The sequence below is a fragment of the Erythrolamprus reginae genome, chromosome 2, assembly GCF_031021105.1.
Source record: "Erythrolamprus reginae isolate rEryReg1 chromosome 2, rEryReg1.hap1, whole genome shotgun sequence".
In the NCBI taxonomy this organism is placed as follows: domain Eukaryota; kingdom Metazoa; phylum Chordata; class Lepidosauria; order Squamata; family Dipsadidae; genus Erythrolamprus; species Erythrolamprus reginae.
Genome location: NC_091951.1, coordinates 335,895,162 through 335,915,462, shown reverse-complemented (window position 1 = coordinate 335,915,462; position 20,301 = coordinate 335,895,162). Strand labels below are relative to the sequence as shown.

General features: G+C 41.6%; 1 protein-coding gene across 1 annotated transcript in view; it reads left to right on the top strand.

The window, feature by feature from the left end:
* The first annotated feature begins 3,050 nt into the window (after positions 1-3,050).
* Positions 3,051-20,301, top strand: part of ZNF532 (zinc finger protein 532) — an 80,113-nt gene continuing 62,862 nt past the window's right edge. Inside the window, 1 exon segment of the mRNA XM_070736406.1 lies at positions 3,051-3,126. The gene's annotated coding sequence lies outside the window, so the exon portion shown is untranslated.

Below are 20,301 nucleotides of genomic sequence, written 5' to 3'. Positions count from 1 at the left end.
AAATAAATAAACAAACAAACAAACAAACAAACAAACAAATATCACCTCAGTCTGATTTATTTTGCCCAGTATCTGTCTGCCTTTCTTATTCCACAATCTCCCACCTCGCGGGGGGAGAAATGAACACATTTCCAAATTCATTGAAACAATTAATCTCACAAATGTTACCTCCACTGTAATATTTTGGTTTTTTACTGAAAGAAAACAGTGTAACCAGGAGAGCTTTCAAAGTCTTGGCTGCAGTATAAAAGAGCTTTTGGCCAGGTTAAGCAAGCTTTCCAGTAGGCACACATGGAATTTAAAAACAGGGTTTTTTTACATCCACAGAAAGGCAATTTCCAAATTACCTCACTCTGTTCCCATTTGAACTCCTGGGCCCAGTTCTGGGGGCCATTTTTTTGTCAAGGGGGCAGACAAATGCAGACCACCTCATAGACAGTCAGGAAGGATGACCAAAAGACTAGCTATGAAAACCTGTGAAGACAAACAGAAAGAGATGGCCTGTTTTGCTTTGAGAAAGTATAAAGAAGAGGAGACATATAGTAGGACCCTTCAAATATCTTAGGAATATTTCATAAAAGCTCAAACTCTGCTCTAGTTCCACAGTGCAGAGCCCAGAATAAATTACAAGGAAGCAAAAGATGTAAAAGGAGTTTCAAAATGGAACCCTTTGACACGGGCTGCATCTTCACAGCACATTTTGAAACAGAGTCCTTTCTCCCCCTCTGCTTGCCATCCATCAAAAAAATTTTTAGGGGGGTCCTAATCCCCAAAATTCTTGACATACCTTTCCTTCCTTCCTCCTCCTTCCTCTTCTCCTCCTCTCTCCTCCCTCCCTCCTTTTCCTTCCTTCTTCTTCCTCTCCTCCTCTTCTCTCCTTTCTCCCTTCCTTTCCTTTCTTTCCCTCCCTTTCTTTTTTTCTCTTTCTGAATCTGATGGCCTCCTTTCCAAACCAAGCCCTGAGTAACACCTTTTTAAAAATTATTATTCGCAAAGAATAGCATTCGGGTCTGTGTCCAGAGCCATTATCACAAATAAAGTTGGGCCCCAAAATCTGGGGAAGAGCGTAGCCACCACCGGCACCACATCTGTCACCAGGTCCTTAAGGGCCCTTTTCATTTATCAAGACCCGAGTTTTTTGTGGCTCACAGCCTATTTCATTGGGGGGGGGGTTTCGGGTTGCAAACATCAACTGGAGGTAACCCTCGCAGGGCTGCCTCTCCCTTTTTTAAACCCTCCACCTTTTGCTCAGGATATAAAATGTGTCGATTTCTTTTTTCTTTGGAATTAGGGGCAACAACAACAGCAACAAAAGGATCCCCCTTTTTTCCCCTTCCAGCCCTGCAGCGACTGCAGATCTATTCCCCCCCCCCCCCAAAAAAAAAGAAAGAAAAGAAGAGCTGCTCCTTTCTTCCTCGCCGGTAATTAAAACATGCCGGAGATTGAAGAAGGGAAAAGGGAGCTGGGGTGAATGTTTGAATGCCTTTTAAAAACAACCACCACCTCTTTTTCTCTGCCTTCTCCACAAAAGGGAATCCCTGATTTATCAAGCGACAGGGAGGGGAAGGAAAGGGGAAGCTTTAGAAGAAACACTCTAATAATAATGGTCGTTTTTGGAGGGCGGCAGATAGGGGGGGGGATAAGGAATCTTTCCCTCCCCTTCTTCTTCCTCCTCCACCATTTTCTTCTTCACACTTCAGTGGCAAGTTTTAAATTGAATCCACAGGGGAGAGAGCGCTTCAGCCTTCCCACCCCCCCAAGCCTCCCCCCCACAAACCCATCCAATTCCTCTCCTTCCCAAAGCCAGCGAGGCAGTCCCCACCTTTCCCCCCCTTCCTTCTCCCTCGTCCTTGCAAAAAAAGGCTCGCTCTTCCCTGCGCCTGCCTGCCTTGCTTGCCTTTATGTGCAACCATCTTTTTTTTTCCCCTTGAAAAAAAAAAACCCCAACAACAAGAAGAAATCAGGCCTCTGGGCTGCAAAGGCGCCTTTAGCGGGTTGGAAAGAAAGCCTTTTTTTGTTTTTTTAAAAACATGTCTGTCTGAAAAAATACACCCTGGCACAGGATCGGCCCCTCCCCGCGTGGCAGCAACCCTGGCCTCTTGCCCAAAAAAAGGTACCAGCAGCAAGCAGGTCTGTTTGCATGGGGGGGATGATGATGATGGAAGAAATTGCATGCGAGGGTTTTGCGGGAAGCGGGGCTCTCCTCTCGGGCGCTCTCTTTGCAAGAGGTACCACCATGCCCATCTCTCCGTCTCTTTTTTTTTTTTCTCCCTCCGTGTCCACCCTTCCTTGCCGGGGCCTGGCTGCTGCAGAGCCTGTTATACACACGGGGCTTGGGTGGGTGGTGGTAGCGGCGGAGCGGGGGGAGAGAGAAAGAGAAGAGAGGCACACATCTCCCTCAGTCAGATTTCCTTCCCGGCTATGGCTCGTCGCCGAGCCCCGCAAAGGAACGAGGAGGAGCCGCCGTCGCCGCCACTCGCTCCGCTCCGGGCCCGCCAGCATTAAGACCTTCCTCGGCTGCACTCGAAGCGCCAGCGGCCTCCATAAGGGGTGGGGGAAATAAAGGACCGAAGGAAAAAAAAACCTAGGCCAGGCCCGTCGTTGCTCTCGCCGGCCGGAGGGTGGGGGGGATAAAGCAGCCCGGTTGCAAAAAGCACTGAAGATTTTAGGCCGGAGGCGCAGTGCCCGTTTTGCAGAGGCGGACGGCTGGAGCTGGAGGAGGCCTGGGGCTGCTGGAGCGTTTGGCATTTCTTTTTGAACGCGCCCGCCTGGAAAGCCGTAAAAAGAGCTGGCGGTGGTTTTCGCGGTCGCGAGAAAATGGCTTGACTGAGCAAGGCCTCTCGGTCGGCGGCGGCGCCTGGCACAGAGAGAAGGCGCTCTGGCTCTGCAGACCGGACGGCCCCGCTTTCCTTCTTCCCCCGCAAAGCGGTCTTTGGTTTTTATTTTGATTTGGTCTGTTCCTGCAAAGCCCAGCAGGGCCACCGGGAGCTTAAGGCTTCGCTGGCCAAGGGGTGTCCATGTTGGGGACTTGTTCAGGCCCCTCATCCTGCCCTCCCCGAGAGCATCAGCCAAGCCCGGGCCCATTTGCTGGAGGCTCCAGTAAATTCACTGAGGATTTCTCTTCAGGTAACGCTGGGTAGCTTTTTAAAATTTTATTTTATTTTTTTTGCCGGCCCTCTTCAGCCTTCTTGGGAAGAAAAAAGATCAGATAATTTGGAGTTGGAGGGGGCTGCAGATGTTTAAAGGCTTTTCTCAAACATGGCAGGGAAATGGTTACCAGAGCAACCTGTCTAGGTTATTCTTAAACCTTTCCAAACAACATACTCTATATAGCTCGACCATAGAGGTAGATCATTAAAGACGTTTCCATTTATTTATTTATTTTATTTATTATTTCGATTCCTAGGCCGCCCTTCTCTGGAGACTCACACCATCAAGAATAAATACTTATATGGAAATTTAGATAGGTAATGACACTTTAACTTGCATTATTTCTGGCTGCGATTCCTGGCCATCTGCCCTGTAAAACAGGAATCGTTTGTCAACCGAATAAGTTTTTTATTTATTTACTTAAAACATTTATATAGAGGTGGAAGTACATTTTTGGAGCTAAAGCAGGTAGGCCTGAAATTGGATCTGGAAGACAGCATGGAAAGAGATCACATTGTCTTGTAGGCCCCATCAAATATGTCTATTATATTCACAAGACTTCTAGGTGGTGTCAGGTTGGGGAGTCATATTATCTTCCCCTCACTCCTCCTCATGACAAACCACGAACAAAGAGATCCCATGACCTGGATGCTTAGGGAATTGTGTGGTCTTGACCCATTTATTAGTTGCTTGGTGAACATTATGTGTATCTGCCTATATAGAAAGATGCTTTTCTGCCCCATTTTAGCTACTTGATCAACTTTTTATTTCCAAATACTGTTAACCACAAGACTGGAAACGGAAACAATTAAGATTCTAGAGGCGTGACTTTGAATCATCTGAATTCTGAAATTAACATTTTTGGGTGGATAGTCTCACTCTTGACAGGGAGTGATTGAGATCAAAATCCACTTAGGTTGAAGAGTTTGAGCCAATCCTTATTTGTCACTGGCTGTTTGAGTTATTCAAGGGAAACTGTCTCTGTAGATATGAGCCCTTGGTTAGGAAATATGAGATAACAATGTAGTAAGTGGGTGCTGCCAAAATCTCATTTCTAAGTGGTTAGGGCTGCACGATGCAGAGATGGTGAATGCAGGTGCCAATGACAAGGTTGTTTTTCATGCTGATAATAGGGTGTAACAATAATGTGGGAGCCACCTATTTGACATAACTCTAAGCCCAACGTTTTTTCCATTCATTACTACCACCACAACATGGGCAAGTTGCTCTGCAAGCAGCAGCTGGATATTTGCAAATATTCAAATAATTGCATTATTCCAGTCCATCTAGCTTTTCAGTATGCTTCTTAATCCAGCCGTTCCTAAACTGATGGCTTCAAGCTAATGTCTTCCAATTTCATTTCCTATGGAGGACACACAGGAAACTATCTGTTCTGATCATCGGTGATCTCCCAGTTTTTACAACGATGGCCTTTGCCATCATGTAACAGGAGATAACAGAGGCTGAAACTGGTCCTTTTGCTTGTCAAACTGGATGCTTCCACTAATTTATATCCAATCATTGGTTATGGTTATCCAGCAGAACAATGTTTGTATAATTGTGACATGGGATATTTGCGAGGGAACAGAAGGACAGTGGTACATAAAAGAGTGCACCTTGTTGAAAGAAAATGATAATAACAGAGAAAGAATAATGGAGAAATGTATGTTACAATTCTTTGGTGGAATTGTTGCCATTGTGAAATTGTTCTTCTATGGTTGATGCCCATTCTGTAGCAGAAACTACTTGTGAAGCAGTTGGTTGAATTGAAATGTAGTGTCAGGGGGAGATTAGCATGAGGTGAATCTGGGCTTCCTTGTGAAACAGATCTCTGTATTATATTTAAGAATGTGAGAATAACACATAGATCAGGCATAGACCCCTCTAGCCATCATTCCACTTGCTGTAGTAGTTTATCAAATGTATCTGCGGAGAGGGGCGGCATACAAATCTAAATAATAAATAAATAAATAAATAAAATCTAAGAACAGATAGGAGATCAGTGGAGCCCTCTTCTTCAATTGTTGGTGCTCTCAACCTAATACTTAAAAGTTGCCATATGCCCATTCATCAGAAACAGAGGACATAGACTGAACTGTCCTTTACAAGTATATCTAATCTCCAATTGAAGCACATAAAATAATGGCCAGCATCATGTCTTGCAGTATTTATGGCATAAGTTGATTACATGCTACATGGATAAATACGTATTTCCTTTTATTGCTTTTAAATCTACTACCGTAATTAGCTTCATTGGGTAGCCTCTACTTCTAGTATTATGGAAGATGGAAAACTCCCCCAGTCCAGTCTTTCTTTACCATATATCAGTGGTTCTCAACCCTTTGGGGGTCAAATGACCATTTCACAGGGGTCGCCAAAGACCATCTGAAAAGATAAATATCCCTTGGTGTTAGGAACTAAAACGTCTATTCTGGCACCTTGGAACATGTTTTTACAATCCGACCAATCAGGCCTTTACAGTGGGAGTGTCCCTCTGACCTTCCAGCCAATCATCTTAAAGCTCTGTTGGGAGAATTGGCACTAGACTTATGGTTGGAGGTCACCACAACATAAGGAACTATATTAAGGGCTTGCGGCATTAGAAAGGTTGAGAACCACTGCCATATATAATATTTTTAAAGTTCCATAATATCTCTCCTGAGGTGTTCAGACCAGAATGGTATACAAGATGTGACACACAATAGGAAAGGAGGGGTTCTTTGAGGTCCTGTTTGTGGGCTTCCTGAATTCATCTGGTGGATCATTATGTGAGATGGAATGTTATATATTTGATTGGTGTACTATTGAAACCAACCACTAGTAGTTGCATTGGCATCCTTCTTATAGAAGCAGCCAGCAAATCAATCATGTCATTATAATATGACTGAGAAGTGAAAAGTAAGAGTATATGGTAATTTATACTTAAATTCTTATAGGGTGCATTTGTGTAATGATGACATAAACTAGATGGCAACAGGCAGTTTTATAAAAATGGCGGCTTCTGTTCTTGTTTTAAATGGTGGTGATTATCAGGATTGGGAAAATGGTTTTTCAGATGTTAGAGTACAATAAACAACAGTCCCATCAGTATGATTAGTGGTGAGATAAGTTGGGAGCTATATATTTTCCAATATCCACTTGTCCAAAATTCCCATAACAACCAGTAAATGACTGGAAAGCTGCCCAGAATGATTATGTGTAATCTGTAATTTTTGGAGGAGACAAACAATAAGACTCTTTTCTAGTTTAGAATCTGCCATTGAGGAGGTTTTGAATTATGGAAATAGGAGGTTTTAGTCTGTGAAAAGTATGGAATATCACTGCTGTTGAGGCTGGATTTGGAAACCATTTTGGTAAGGAGAAGAAGGAAGGAAGATCTCTGAAAATATGAGTAAATTAAAAGAGGCAGGCCAGAGGTAAGGAATTCCATTCACAAGGAAGACATTATGATGAGGAATGGGGATTTTGAAAGCTGCTGTTCCAACACATATAGAAAACACCAACTTGGAAAATTGTGTCTTAGGAGCATCAATATTTTAACATTGCAGAAGGAAGAGTCAACTTCTCATGGCACCTTGCTTCAAGTTGAAGAAAAACATTTGCCGACTCTTATCCAATATTATAAGAGTAGAGATGGAGCTCAGTGAGGGACATGGAATCTCTGCATGGCAGCTTGGGCATCTTGTGAGGAAGGGATCTTGCACAGGTGAAGAGAAGGCCTTGTAGTAACAACTGTTGCTACAATATGTGTAAGTTACTAGGGAGTTGGAAGTGGATAAGACAAGGTTGGCCATAAGCTCTTTGTGAAGAGCAAGGGCTATTTAACTACCTCTCCAAATGCTCTACAGATGTGGGGGGTGAGAACATGGAAATCCTGCTTGTAAATGCCCCAACGTTGAGAGTGCGTAGGAAAGTATGTCACTCAACAGAAGCATCTCCCTCTCTTGGGGAACAGAAGTGGAAGTGGGGGGTTTGCTTGCTCTTGTGGCCAGAGTATCCTTCATGCAGCAAAGGAGATCCTGTGAGCATTTTAAAAAAAAACCAACAACCAACAATTGCGGTCTCTCTTTGTTAGCTTCAAGACATACACAGTTTTTCAGCCAGGTTTTGGGAGGTAAGTTATGGACGGCAAAGGGAAAAAAGCTAAAATGTCAAATGTTTCTGTCTCTCTCTCTCTCTCTCTGTGTTTCTGTCTCTCTCTCTCTCTCAGTATAAGGGGCTGTGATTGAAATTGCAGGGGGTGGGCTGGTGTGGGGGGAGAAACCAGACCAAAATGATCTTCACATTAGAGAAGAAAACAACTGAACCACTCTGGTTTTCAGGATTTGTTGGCAACTCAGTGAGGGTTGCCATAGCTTTCTACGTAGGGTGACCAGAACCGGCTGAAACTGGTTTGAGGCAGTTCAGCTCCTGAACACAATGCAGTTATTGAGATGGCTTCCTCCCGCCCTCCCTTCATGGCACCAAAAGCAGAGGATCTTGCAGAACAGATACCGTCCCCTAACAATATGTGAATGCACACTTTAGACACACAGCTCTGGTATGTGGCTACTATAACAGTCATAAAGGTTTCTGTGTATGTTATGTGCCTATTTGCAATGGCTGGTAACTTTGGCTGGTTCATGCCTTTAGAAAATAATGGTGATAATGGAAATGCTATAAAAGAATGGACCATAGCTGAAGTTTTATCATCCTTATTAAGAAGAAAGAAAGAAAATTGTTTCCTTTGCTAAGTGGGACACTGCGATATCTTGGTGCTTGTTTTGTTTTTAAACAGCAAAATAAAATGGGTTGGCTAGCATTTCTCTTTTATGCATGTGGCTCAGGATTGCTACTTTGCTCTCTCTATCTCTCTCTTTCTCTCTTTAACTGTGGTTGTATTGTAGATTTCTTTTCTGGGGGGAAAAACCTGAAATCTCTGTCTATGTATATCTATCTGTGCAAAAGGCCAAAAAAAAGCAGTGTTGTAAAATTGCGCATGAAAGCCTTTGCAAAATAAGCTTTAAGAGGCATGCTCTTGTTTTCCTTTCAGGCCTATTGATTAGAGCTGCCTTTAACTCTTTCAGGTTTGCTGTGCTTGTGCAACCTTCATCGGCATCATTGGCATTTTAAAAATTATCACAAGGCAAAGTACACAAGGTGAGCTGCAGTGCTTGTTAAGGGTGTAACAATCTGAGCATGGGCATAACATGGTAACAAAGCCTGAACACAATGTGAGATTGCATACCGAGACACACTAGAGAATAGAGAGGAAATGCTATTTAACTGATTTCAGATGACCTAGAATGAAAACATTTGTTTTAAAAAGATTTAACCATAATCAGTCTTTGTTTTGTACACCTTACAGGAAGACATTTCCTTGCTGCTGTTAAATCATAAAAGAAGAGGGCCCCATATGATAGTCAAAAATTGGGGTCCATAAAGCAGGGAGCTGTTTTGATATACTTGATCATTAAACTTTTAATATCTTTTTCCTCCATCATATCAACACGATGACTTCTTATCCCTTCTCTCTTCTTTTTTTTCTTTTTGTTGGCTCAAATGTGATAACCTCGCTTTGATCTGGAAGTCAAAGACAGTTTTAAGACAGACTGTACATTTTATACAAATTAGCATATGTACGTCTTCCTGTCATTCTGTGGATTTTCTGGTAGTTAAATAATCTTGCGCCGAACATTATGGCAATCCAGAGGAGGGGATCTGTTTCAAAAGGTTTGCAGAACTCCAGTGGATTATTAGTAGGCTAAATTGCAATACTCTCACATTAATGACATTCAGATAGGAACCGGATGGACACAGTGCATCAGCTGGTAAGCAATGTCTCCTCTTGACTCAAAGCTTCACAGCCTTAGATTTTGGATAATAATTCGCTTTCCTTCTCTTAAAAAAAAAAAGAAAAGAAATGTATACCTAGATAAAGAGCAGACATTTTGCATCTTATGCTGAAGCTGGAAGCTCCAGGGAAAGGGAGTGGGGAAGTAAGATGAAGCAGTAATGAAATGGCAAAGGGAAGAACAAAGGCTCTTAAAGAAGGTACTGGAGGACTTTTATTTTTGTTTGCATTGGTGGCTATTTTGCTAGAAACAGTGACTTCCTAAAACAGGAAATCATCAGTAACCCTGGAATTTTATGTGCATTGTGAAGTTACAGCAATCCACCCTGTCGTGGCTGACATTTGGCATTATGAATGCACAGTCCTGGAAAATGATAACTAAGGATAGAGGATGGAAAGAGTTGAAGGAAAGAAAAAATGTGTTCTGATGGAGTTTAATATTTAGGGTGTCTGTTGTATTCAAGCGGAATAAAGTAGACAATCTTAAAAGCCCTGGGAGTCTTTTGATTGGGCAAATTCCATGGAGGCTGATGACAGGCAGGACTCGCTACTTTAGAGGGTGACACAAGCATTAAGGAACCTCTTTATTTCCTGATTGTGCAGCAGATGACATAAGGTATTTAAGGAATAAATTGTAGTGTATTGAAAAATTGCATGTGATCTGTTAAGCCTGAAAATATTTTGGTCTGGTGTTTCAATGTACTGTGCTTCTCCATTCTGACAGGGCATTGAATAGCTTGCATGAAGAAGCCCAGGGTGCTGTGATACCATCTTTGTGTTAGTGTTTAATAATACCAATATACAATAGCTCTGTATTTAACTGTGGATGTCTGTCTTACAGACCACTAGTCCCTGTTACATGATGGGGGGGGAGGAATAGATGGCTGTTCTACACAGAGACATTTTCTAAGGGTCAGCTCCAATCCATAGGGTGGGGGCAGATGCTCACTTATATAGATATAGATATATATATAAATATGTGCATATATATATATGCAAAATTGTGCTTTGTCTTGTGACAATGTCCTTCAGACAGCTTAGGTTTGAAAGCAGTTTTGCACCATACATGCTTCGGGTTGTTTGCATGTTGCCTTCATTTGATCTTTCTTGCTGCAAAGGGTTTTTTCCCCCTCTCCCTTTCATTCAAACATTATGCTGGGAATATTTTTTTCCTATCACAGTAGAAAACTGAACAGATACTGTTTATGTTTCTTTGACTGTTTCTATTTAAATTGTACAAACATTGCAGAGAAGAAATTTAGGGGAGGGTGGGGTTTTTTTTACAGCCATGTAGGCCATTCTTTTAAAGCAGAAAATGCAGATTAATGTCTAAGGACTGGCCTTTTGCCTTCTCCCAGTAGCTGATTCTGAGCAAGGCACAATAATTTAATGACAGCGTGGGGAGAATCTGGCCTGCAGGCCCAATTTAGGCAGGTTTTATGTCTTTTTCTGAAATGAAATAGTTTCGCTTCCTTTTCACTGACTACATTGATCGGAGGTAAAAGATTGACACGGATGTTTCTTTGTCTTAGCAGGTTTGAATATATTCATCCAGATTATAAGGCCTTCATCTTTACATATTTAAGGATTTTTGGGAGGGGGGAAGTTACCAGGACTTGCCTTCTTATGCAAAACATTGTCTATATAGCATTTGCTCTGTCGTGCTTTAGCAGAGGAAATAAACCAAAAGGAAACCACAACAAAATATTTCTTGGTTTGTCTTGTGTTCTTAACTAAAGATCTAAAGCATTTCAAAGCACTCCAGGTGATATTAAGTACACTTACGGCATTGCAGGCCATTCTAGAACATTCCGGAAGTTTCAAGGTGTGGCTGACTAAGCTAGAAAGGAGGGATGTATTAGGACTCTTGTGCCAAACTAAGTTTGGCAAATAAGCAAAATACTGAACTGGGAGACAACATCTATCTCATACCAATTGATCTAGAAATCTAAACTCAGCCTTGGCTAATACTTGGAAGGGGAACCAACAGGACTGTAGCTGGACCGGAAAGTCAAGAAAACATCCTAAAAGAAAGCAATGGAAAATTACTTGTGGTATTCTGCCAAGATGAGTTTCTGTATATTTTTAAAGGGAGGGAAAAATCTGCAATTTCCATTCAGGACTTTGAACAGCTGGTCCAAGAATGCCTGCCTGTATGATATAAGAGGCGATAACTTGATTGTACAAAACATTTATTGCTCTCTTATCATAGATTACTGTTTCCATAGGAGAAAAAAAATCCCAACTACATATTAATGCAATATAAGTATTTCTGTTGTGAGCCACTCCGAGTCTTCGCAGTGGGGCAGCATACAAATCTAATAAATAAATAAATAAGTAAGTACATACTGTACGTACGTAAGTAAGTAAGTAGGTCAAGGGGAAGAGTTAAACAAGGACAAAATCCAAATCAGTGCCATAGAACTGTTACAAGGGGACACAATCTGAAGTTAGTTGTGGGAAAGATCAAAAGCAACGTGAGAAAATATTATTTCACTGAAAGAGTAGTAGATCCTTGGAACAAACTTCCAGCAGACGAGGTTGGTAAATCCACAGTAACTGAATTTAAACATGCCTGGGATAAACATATATCCATTGTAAGATAAAATACAGGAAATAGTATAAGGGCAGACTAGATGGACCATGAGGTCTTTTTCTGCCGTCAGTCTTCTATGTTTCTATGTTATGATTTTGGTGATATTTGGTGATTTTTCCTTTCCCTGCCCACTTTATATGCATTTATTTAGCTACCAGATTCTCAGAGCTACTACTTGTTATTCCTTAATTTTAGTGTTTCGCTGAATCTCAGAAGATTGGCATGATATAAGTATTATATTAGCAGTTGAAACTAAAATATAATACATTTTATTCTTCTTGAAACAGTGACTTTCCTAGAACTTAGAAAGATTGGATCGACATTGGCAATTTAGTTGCTTGGAAGGCTAAGGTTGTTATTGATATCCAGATAATTGAAAGATTGTTTAGAAGTCTGCAAGCTGGTTTCTTAATTAATATGGAAAATATTTAAAAACTGGGGTCATGGTTTGGGGCCCAGCACATCTAGAATCTGGAGATGGATATAGCTCACATCTGCTTTATGTTTCTTCAGAGCAGCATCTCCCAGATCTTACTATCCAAACAAGAGAGAAATCTTGGTTTTCTATTGAAGTCCCAAATATGCTTTTTCAGGAGGCAACCAGGCTTTCTTGTTTATTATTTGAAGATGTTTCACTTTTCATTTAAAAAGCTTCTTTAGCTCTGACTGGATGGTAGGGGATGGAAGGATTTATATTCCTTGCAGACAGATGGTCATTTGCATTCTTTTTGAGGGTCATTGTAGCACTTGGAGGTCTATCTGTGTCCTCGGGGGTCACCTGAGTCTTAATGGTTCCTGTAGTCTGCAATTATTCTGGAAATCTGCTCATACTCCCACACTATTCAAAGGGTGTTCGTCCCAACCAAAAGCTAAAAGTCTGTAGGGATTCTTCATCATCCAGATCATGGTTGTCCCTAAGGTGTTTCTTCAGGAGGCAAGTGGACTTTCTCGTTTTTTCTTTGAAGACATTTTTCTTCTCTAAAAGGATGAAAATGACCAGCTGTCTGCAAGGTGTATAAATCCTTCCATCCCCCACCATCCAATCAGAACTGAAGAAGCTTCGTGGATGAGATGCACAAATAAAAAAACAAGGAAGTCCAGTTGCCTCCTGAAAAAGCACCTTTGGGACAACCACGACGTGGAGGACTGAGAACCTCTACAGACTTTTCTATCAAAGGTTGCATTCGGTGGAGTGCCCAAAAGGCAGAATGGGCTCATGTAGCGCGCTCGTCTGGGGCGCAACCCGGAAGAGGACCTGGCCAGAGGGCACGTGCACGCCCAAAAATGAACTTCTGGTTTCCAGCATGCGCATGTGTAGTGGCCAGCAAGTCTTCTGCTTTCTGCCGTGCGTGTACACACAATGATTAGCTGGCCGGCGTACATGCTCACACCAGAAAACAGAAGACTAGCTCTTCCAGTTTCCAGCACTGCTGCTTGCACAAAGGCCGGCCGGTCATCGTGTGCTCATGCACACCAGAAACCCAGAAGAGGAATGGGCAGCAGGACACGTGCCAGACGACATGGCTCCGCATGCCAATTCGGGCATGCATGCCTTAGGTCAGTGATGGCGAACCTTTTTTTCCTCAGGTGCCAAAAAAGCATGAGTGTGTCACGCTAAGTATTGACAGCCCCAGAGACATTTAAAGACATTCAGAATTATTCAGTAATTAAATAGTTAACAGTGTGTGTTTTATTAACTCCTCCTATTACGATGTAAAATCCTGCCACATCATTATGCATCACATCCGTCCTCCTGAGATTCTCCATATTGTATTTTTCTCTTCTTTGTTAGCTGCCATGATGTAAAGATGTATTTTATATGCCTCTCATGGCATACTTTATTTTTTTACTTTTATAATTAAAAGAAACCTTGTTTGAAAGCAAATTCTCTATCGTAATCCATTGACCTCCAGAAATGATTTATTATGGTTCACACTGACTGTAATATCTCGTCTATTTCTGACAGAGTGCACACTATTGCACATGCACAAGGGCCCACACCCATAATTCAATGCCTGGGGAGGGCGAAAACAGCCTCCCCCATCACCAGAAAGACCCCTGGACGCTGGAAATGGACTGTTTTCCAACTTCTGGTGGCCCAGTAGGCTCTTGTTTCACCCTCCCCAGGCTCCAAAGACTTCTCTGGAACCAGGAAAGGGTAAAAATACCCTCCCCACCTCCCCAGAGGCTCTCTGGAAGCCAAAAATGTCCTGCCAGAGCCTCTGTGCAAGCCAAAAATCAGCTGGCTGGCACACACATGCACACTGGAGATGAGCAAGGGCAACTGTTCACGTGCCAGCAGATATGGCTCCGTGTGCCACCTGCGGCACCTGTGCCATAGGTTCGCCATCACTGCCTTAGGTTCACCATTATCACAGTCATAAGAGTCTGCAGAGAGGGGCGGCATACAAATCCAATAAATAATAATAATAATAATAATAATAATAATAATAATAATAATAATAATAATAATAATGGAAGATTAAAAGCCTACTCTTAAGGCAAACCTGGTACCCAATCTCAACTCAGATTGTATTATTGTAATCACAAATTAGCATATCAAAATAAAGCTAAAAAGATAAAAGTAGAATTGGTGCTGTTGATCTGCTATTTATCTAAGATGCTATTATAAGGTGACAAGAGGACCCTGTAATTGTCTTGGCAAGACAACAGAAGTGCTTTCCTTGCTTTTCTTTTCCCAATCTCTCTTGCATACCTGGCCACTCTTCCCACTGTTCTTCCATCTAGGTACATCCAACCCAGTTCTGCTTACCTTTCAAACCAGGAGAAAGTCTTATGGCATTGCCATCTGCTGAGAAATTCCATCATGGTTTTTTTTTAAATCACCTGAATATTGAAGATGTATTTCAGTGGCCTTACTAATTATCACTGATCAACCTGGCTGCATCTAGCTCATTTTTTCAAGGCCTCCAGCCTATGGCTGCTGCTATGATATAACCCTTCATTTCTCCACCATGTTTGTATTTTATTTCTATCTATATCCAGCTGCTTACCACAACTGAGTTAGGATGTTTAGGGGACCTAGGATGATTGTGACTTTCTTTCGATCACGGTTAAAATGATAGGATTGATGATAGGATTGCATTTAAGCAGATAGCAGAGTTTTTTTAAAAACAGTAATATTTCTGTTGATAGCTTTTATATGCTTAGGATGAGTATCTAGAATTTCCACGAAGCTTATCAGCCAATTTGGTTATTGCTACAGTAATACAGTAGTCCCTTGCTATACCGCGCTTCACCTACTGCGGCTTCACTTCATCGCGGGTTTCTGAGGAAGTCGATCGGCAGATTTAAACAGCCCGCCGAACTCGATCGGCAGGTTTTTTTTAAAAAAAAATCTAAAATTGTAAATACTGTATTTAAATACTGTATCTAAAATAAATACTGTGTGGGAAGGGTTTATAAACACTTAAAACAATGAAAACTTACCAAACAATTACAATATAAATACTTAAATAAGTACTATCAGTCGATAAATTCCCCATCACGGATTTCACCTATTGCGGCCAGGTCTGGAACGTAACACCAGCGATAGGTGAGGGACTACTGTACATGGTCAGGGTTCAACTAGGAAGAATTTAAAGAGTGTGCTGCTGAATCAACCCTAAATCTAAATTAATCCAGTGGTCCCCAACCTTTCTGGCACTAGGGACCGATTTCCATGAACCTGGAGGAGGAGGATGGTTTTGTTTACTCACTGACCCACTGTTCACCTCCACCTGTGCAATCCAGTTCCTAACAGGCCACAGCCTGCTATCAGTTCCAAGGTTTGAGAAATCCTCTATAATACAGCATCCGGTGAGGTTAGCATTGTGGAAAATTCAGTGAGCAAAGCTGGCTGGAAAATTCTGGGAGTTGAAGTCCACCAGGCTTAAAGTTGCCAAGGTTGGAGACCCCTGCTCTAGATTTCTAGGCAAGATTTCTGGGGATTATTATTATTACAACACATAAGGAGATTATAGAAGAACTAGAATGACAGTCTCAAAAGTGAGCTAAATTTAAATTCAGCTAAACCCTAAATTTAATTTTCTGAATTTATTTTCTTTATGAAAAATATTTATGTTACCGCCTTTCTTGTAATATCTTTCCAAGCAGCAGAAAGAATTAAACAATGCATTTAAACTCAACACATAAAATTTAGTAGAAGTGTGTGCACATCAGGAGGTACACAGCCTGGGGGTAGTTTGTATTTGTATTTATTAGATTTGTATGCCGCCCCTCTCCGAAGACTCGGGGCGGCTAACAACAATAAAAAAGACAATGTAAACAAATCTAATATTAAAAATAATCTAAAAACCCCCAATTTAAAGAACCAATCATACATACAAGCATATCATGTATAAATTCTATAAGCCTAGGGGAAAGGGAAAATTTCAATTCCCCCATGCCTGACGACAGAGGTGGGTTTTAAGGAGCTTGCGAAAGGCAAGGAGGGTGGGGACAACTCTGATATCTGGGGGGAGCTGGTTCCAGAGGGTCGGGGCCACCACAGAGAAGCCTCTTCTCCTGGGTCCCGCCAAACGACATTGTTTAGTCGACGGGACCCGGAGAAGGTCAACTCTGTGGGACCTAACCGGTCGCTGGGATTCGTGCGGCAGAAGGCAACTCTGAAGAGGATCATATTTTGATTTTTAAAAAAGGTAGTTAGGTTTGTGAAAGGAAACATTGTCAAAATTCACTCTAGGCTTTTCTTTCCGTTTACAGCAGGCACTTGCAAGCCTGAAAAAATTGATATAAATATTAAAAATATAATCTTTAAAAATAAGGGGTGAATTTATTTTTTTCAAACCCCAGTGAAAGCCTGTTTTTTTGGGGGGGGGGGTGTTCACTTATTCATTTATCTCCTGCCCCTTCGTGAAATGCTGAACTGAATCATTTCTAGACTCTGTGCAGTTTAATAGCAAAATTGCGCATGCTATTTCTAGGAGGAAAGCATTCCAATCAATGGGAATTGCATTGAGAAGACATTATAGATGCATTAAATGTCTGCATTGTATTTTTAGAAATGCAAAGGGTAGTCAGTGATCAACACTGTTGCTATGGGTGGGGGAAAAGTACTGGTTTGCCCTGAAACAATGGGAAATACAATGCAGAAAGGTATGCTGTGAAGGGATAAACAAATGAGGAAGGAGACCGTAGCTACAAACACAGACTGGAGATATATACAGCAGAAAAAAAGGAAGGAAGCCAAATATTAATAGTTGTAATACGTAATATTGTGATTAGTTTGATTTTTGCTTAACAATAATGTAAGGCCAATATACTTGTAAACCTCAGTATATAGCATAGCGTGTTCTGTCGGGCTCTCTGGTAGACTCCTCCCAAAAATTCACAGGTACAAATTTCAGACACACACACGTTTGAAAATTCAAAACAATGTTCTTTATAATGAAAATTCACTTAAACTAAGCCCTCTTTTGGTATAGCAAAGAGCACTCGTCTCCAAACAAACTGGTAATTTGTACAAGTCCCTTATCAGTTCTGTGATACTTAGCTTGCAGCTGTGAGGCAATTCACAGTCCTTCTCCTTTCACAAAGTGAAACACACTTTGCTCTGGTTTAGTTTCAAAGCGGGGAAAAATCAGCACACAAAAGGTCAAAGTCAGTAAAGCAGTCACGAAACACAATGATCAGATAATCCTCCACAATGGCCAAACCCACAGGCTGCTATTTATAGCAGCCTCACTAATTACCACAGCCCCACCCAACCACAGGTAGCCTCATTTTCTTTGATAATAATCTCTCAGTTGTTGCTGCCTATGCATCGCTCTCCACATGCATGGCTGTATCATTAACTCTTGTTCTGAATCCAAGGAGAAGCTAGATAATCTTCTGAGCTGTCTGCCACACTCTCCTCCTCCCTGTCACTCATGTCTTCTTGGTCAGAGGAGCCTTCATCATCAGATTCCACCGGGGGCAAAACAGGCCTGCAGCATGTGGATGTCTCCCCCACATCCACAGTTCTTGGGGCAGGAGCTGGGCCAGAGCTAATCACAACATAGCGGTACCTGTGAATCATTTAACAAGCCAAAGTTAAACAAAATTATGGTTTAATATTTGTTGCGCAGCTTCGTGTACGAGTCATTGGAGAGGAGTGGTATATAAATCCAAAAAATAAATAAATAAAATGAATAAATAAAAGTTTCCATGTCCAGTAATGTCTGACGGTGCATTTTCCGTGGATGTGTAGCCAGCATGACATAACCTTGGTTGTCAATTTTTTACTGCAGGCACACTGGCATATATTAAAAAAGGAAATCCTGTTGCCTGCTCCCAAAAGTGTACACATACCGTAGATAAAAACACATATAGATATGCTCTATACATATATACAGTATCTATTTACCTACATCCTAACATATAAATACATATATATATTAATCACTCTCCATCTTGAATATTGAAGTTAGTTGGGGGAAAGATCAAAAGCAACATGAGAAAATATTTTACTGAAAGAGTAGTAGATACTTGGAACAAACTTCCAGCAGACGTAGATAAATCCACAGTAACTGAATTTAAACATGCCTGGGATAAACATATATCCATCCTAAGATAAAATACAGAAAATAGTATAAGGGCAGACTAGATGGACCATGAGGTCTTTTTCTGCCGTCAGACTTCTATGTTTCTAATATATAGTGGAAAGAGGAAGCTTGAGCGTTCACAAGGTCGATATTGTATGGAACAAAATTATGACCAAATCTGAACGTTTCTGCTTCGGATACCACAAAACCTCCTCCTGGAAGGTAACAAGAGGACGTGTATCACCCCAGACAATACTGAGGACCCTGCTCAAGCAACGTTTATATGCCATGTCCTGTTTGGAAGAGAGTGAACTGCCAATAATGTTTCTGCTATCCTCACCCCTCTGCACCGCCTTTCCGTCGGAAGCAGTAACGCTTCCAAATCAGACAGTAATGCCATATGACATGATGCTCTCGATTGTCCCTCTATAGGAGTGCTTCTCAACCTTTCTAATGCCGCAATCCCTTAATACAGTTCCTCATGTTGTGGTGACCCCCAGCCATAAATCTAACGCCAATTCTCCCAACAGAGCTTTAAGCTGATTGGCAGGAAGGTCAGAGGGACATCCCCACTGTAAATGCCTGATTGGTCGGATTGTAAAAATATGTTCCAAGGTGCCAGAATAGAAGCTTTAGTTCCTAACACCATGGGGAATTTGTCTTTTCCCATTAGGTGAGCCTTGGGGGTCGTTCAATCCCCAAAGGGGTCCCGACCCCCAGGTTGAGAACCACAGCTTTATAGAAAGTGGTAAGGACAAGGGAAGGAAGATGTACTTTACTCATGCAATGTAGAAAATGCAAGTGCTACTCAGCTCGCTTCACCAGTCTCTCACTGTTGAGCAATCAAGCCAACCTACTTGTAAGCTGCATACCAAAGTGAACACAAGAACAAGGGGACACAATCTGAAGTTAGTTGGGGGAAAGATCAAAAGCAACATGAGAAAATATTATTTTACTGAAAGAGTAGTAGATGCTTGGAACAAACTTCCAGCAGACGTAGATAAATCCACAGTAACTGAATTTAAACATGCCTGGGATAAACATATATCCATCCTAAGATAAAATACAGAAAATAGTATAAGGGCAGACTAGATGGACCATGAGGTCTTTTTCTGCCGTCAGACTCTATGTTTCTATGTCTATATGCTAAAGGTGCACAGAATGCTGCTACCTTCTCACCAAAGTGGTACCTATTGATCTACTTGCATTTGCATACTTCTGAACTGCTAGTTGGGGCAAGGACAGAAGCTCACTCTGTTGCACAGACCTTTTGTCTCGAACCCGGTCTGTCAGCTTTCTAGCTGACAAACTCAGTATCTTTCCCCACTGAGCCATCGCTCCCCTTCCTGTATGAGTACCAATAGTCAAATTAAACACGGAGTCTTCTCCCATCTATGGTTTTCCTCAATAGGTGGTCCTCGACTTACAACCACAATTGATTCCAAAATTTCTGTTGCTAGCAAGACCATTGTTAAGTGAATTTTGTCCCATTTTGTGACCTTTCTTGACACAGTTATGTAAATCACTGCAGTTGATAAGTTGCCAACAAGGTTGTTAAGTGAATTTGGCTTCCCTATTGACTTTGCTTGTCAGAAGGTTGCAAAAGGTGAGACATCATAAATATGAGCCAGTTGCCAAGCCTTCAAATTTTAATCACATGATCGCGGAGGATGCTACAATGGTCGTAAGTTTGAAAAACGGTCATAAGTCACTGCCATTGTAACTTTAGTCACTAAATGAATGGTTGTAAGTCGAGGACCATCTATATGCAGTTGAAAACTCCTGGGTTTTTTGATTGAATAACGCACAGCCCCTTTTAAGACTCCTTGCCTTAGCCTTCAACAACTTTGCCTATGGAGCTTATTGGGAAACCAAGTTACCTAACCACAACACTTGAATAAATGTTTTATAAGCTCCAGGAACTGGAGAGAAGACACTGAAGAGGACAAGGGGGAAATGCTAGTTAGAATTGCTTTTATCTTCTTCATTAAATATGCATTTGTTTAGTTTCAACTTCTGGTTTGTGCTTTGATCAGCAATGCTGTTACTGTTATGATGAGGGTTCTTGATATTTTCTTTCCCCCCCCCCCTGAAACTGTTCTGTCTGGGTTCCCCCAGACCTCAACACCAACTGGAAAAAACAGCCAGACACTCTGGTAAAAGCAAAAGTACTTTAT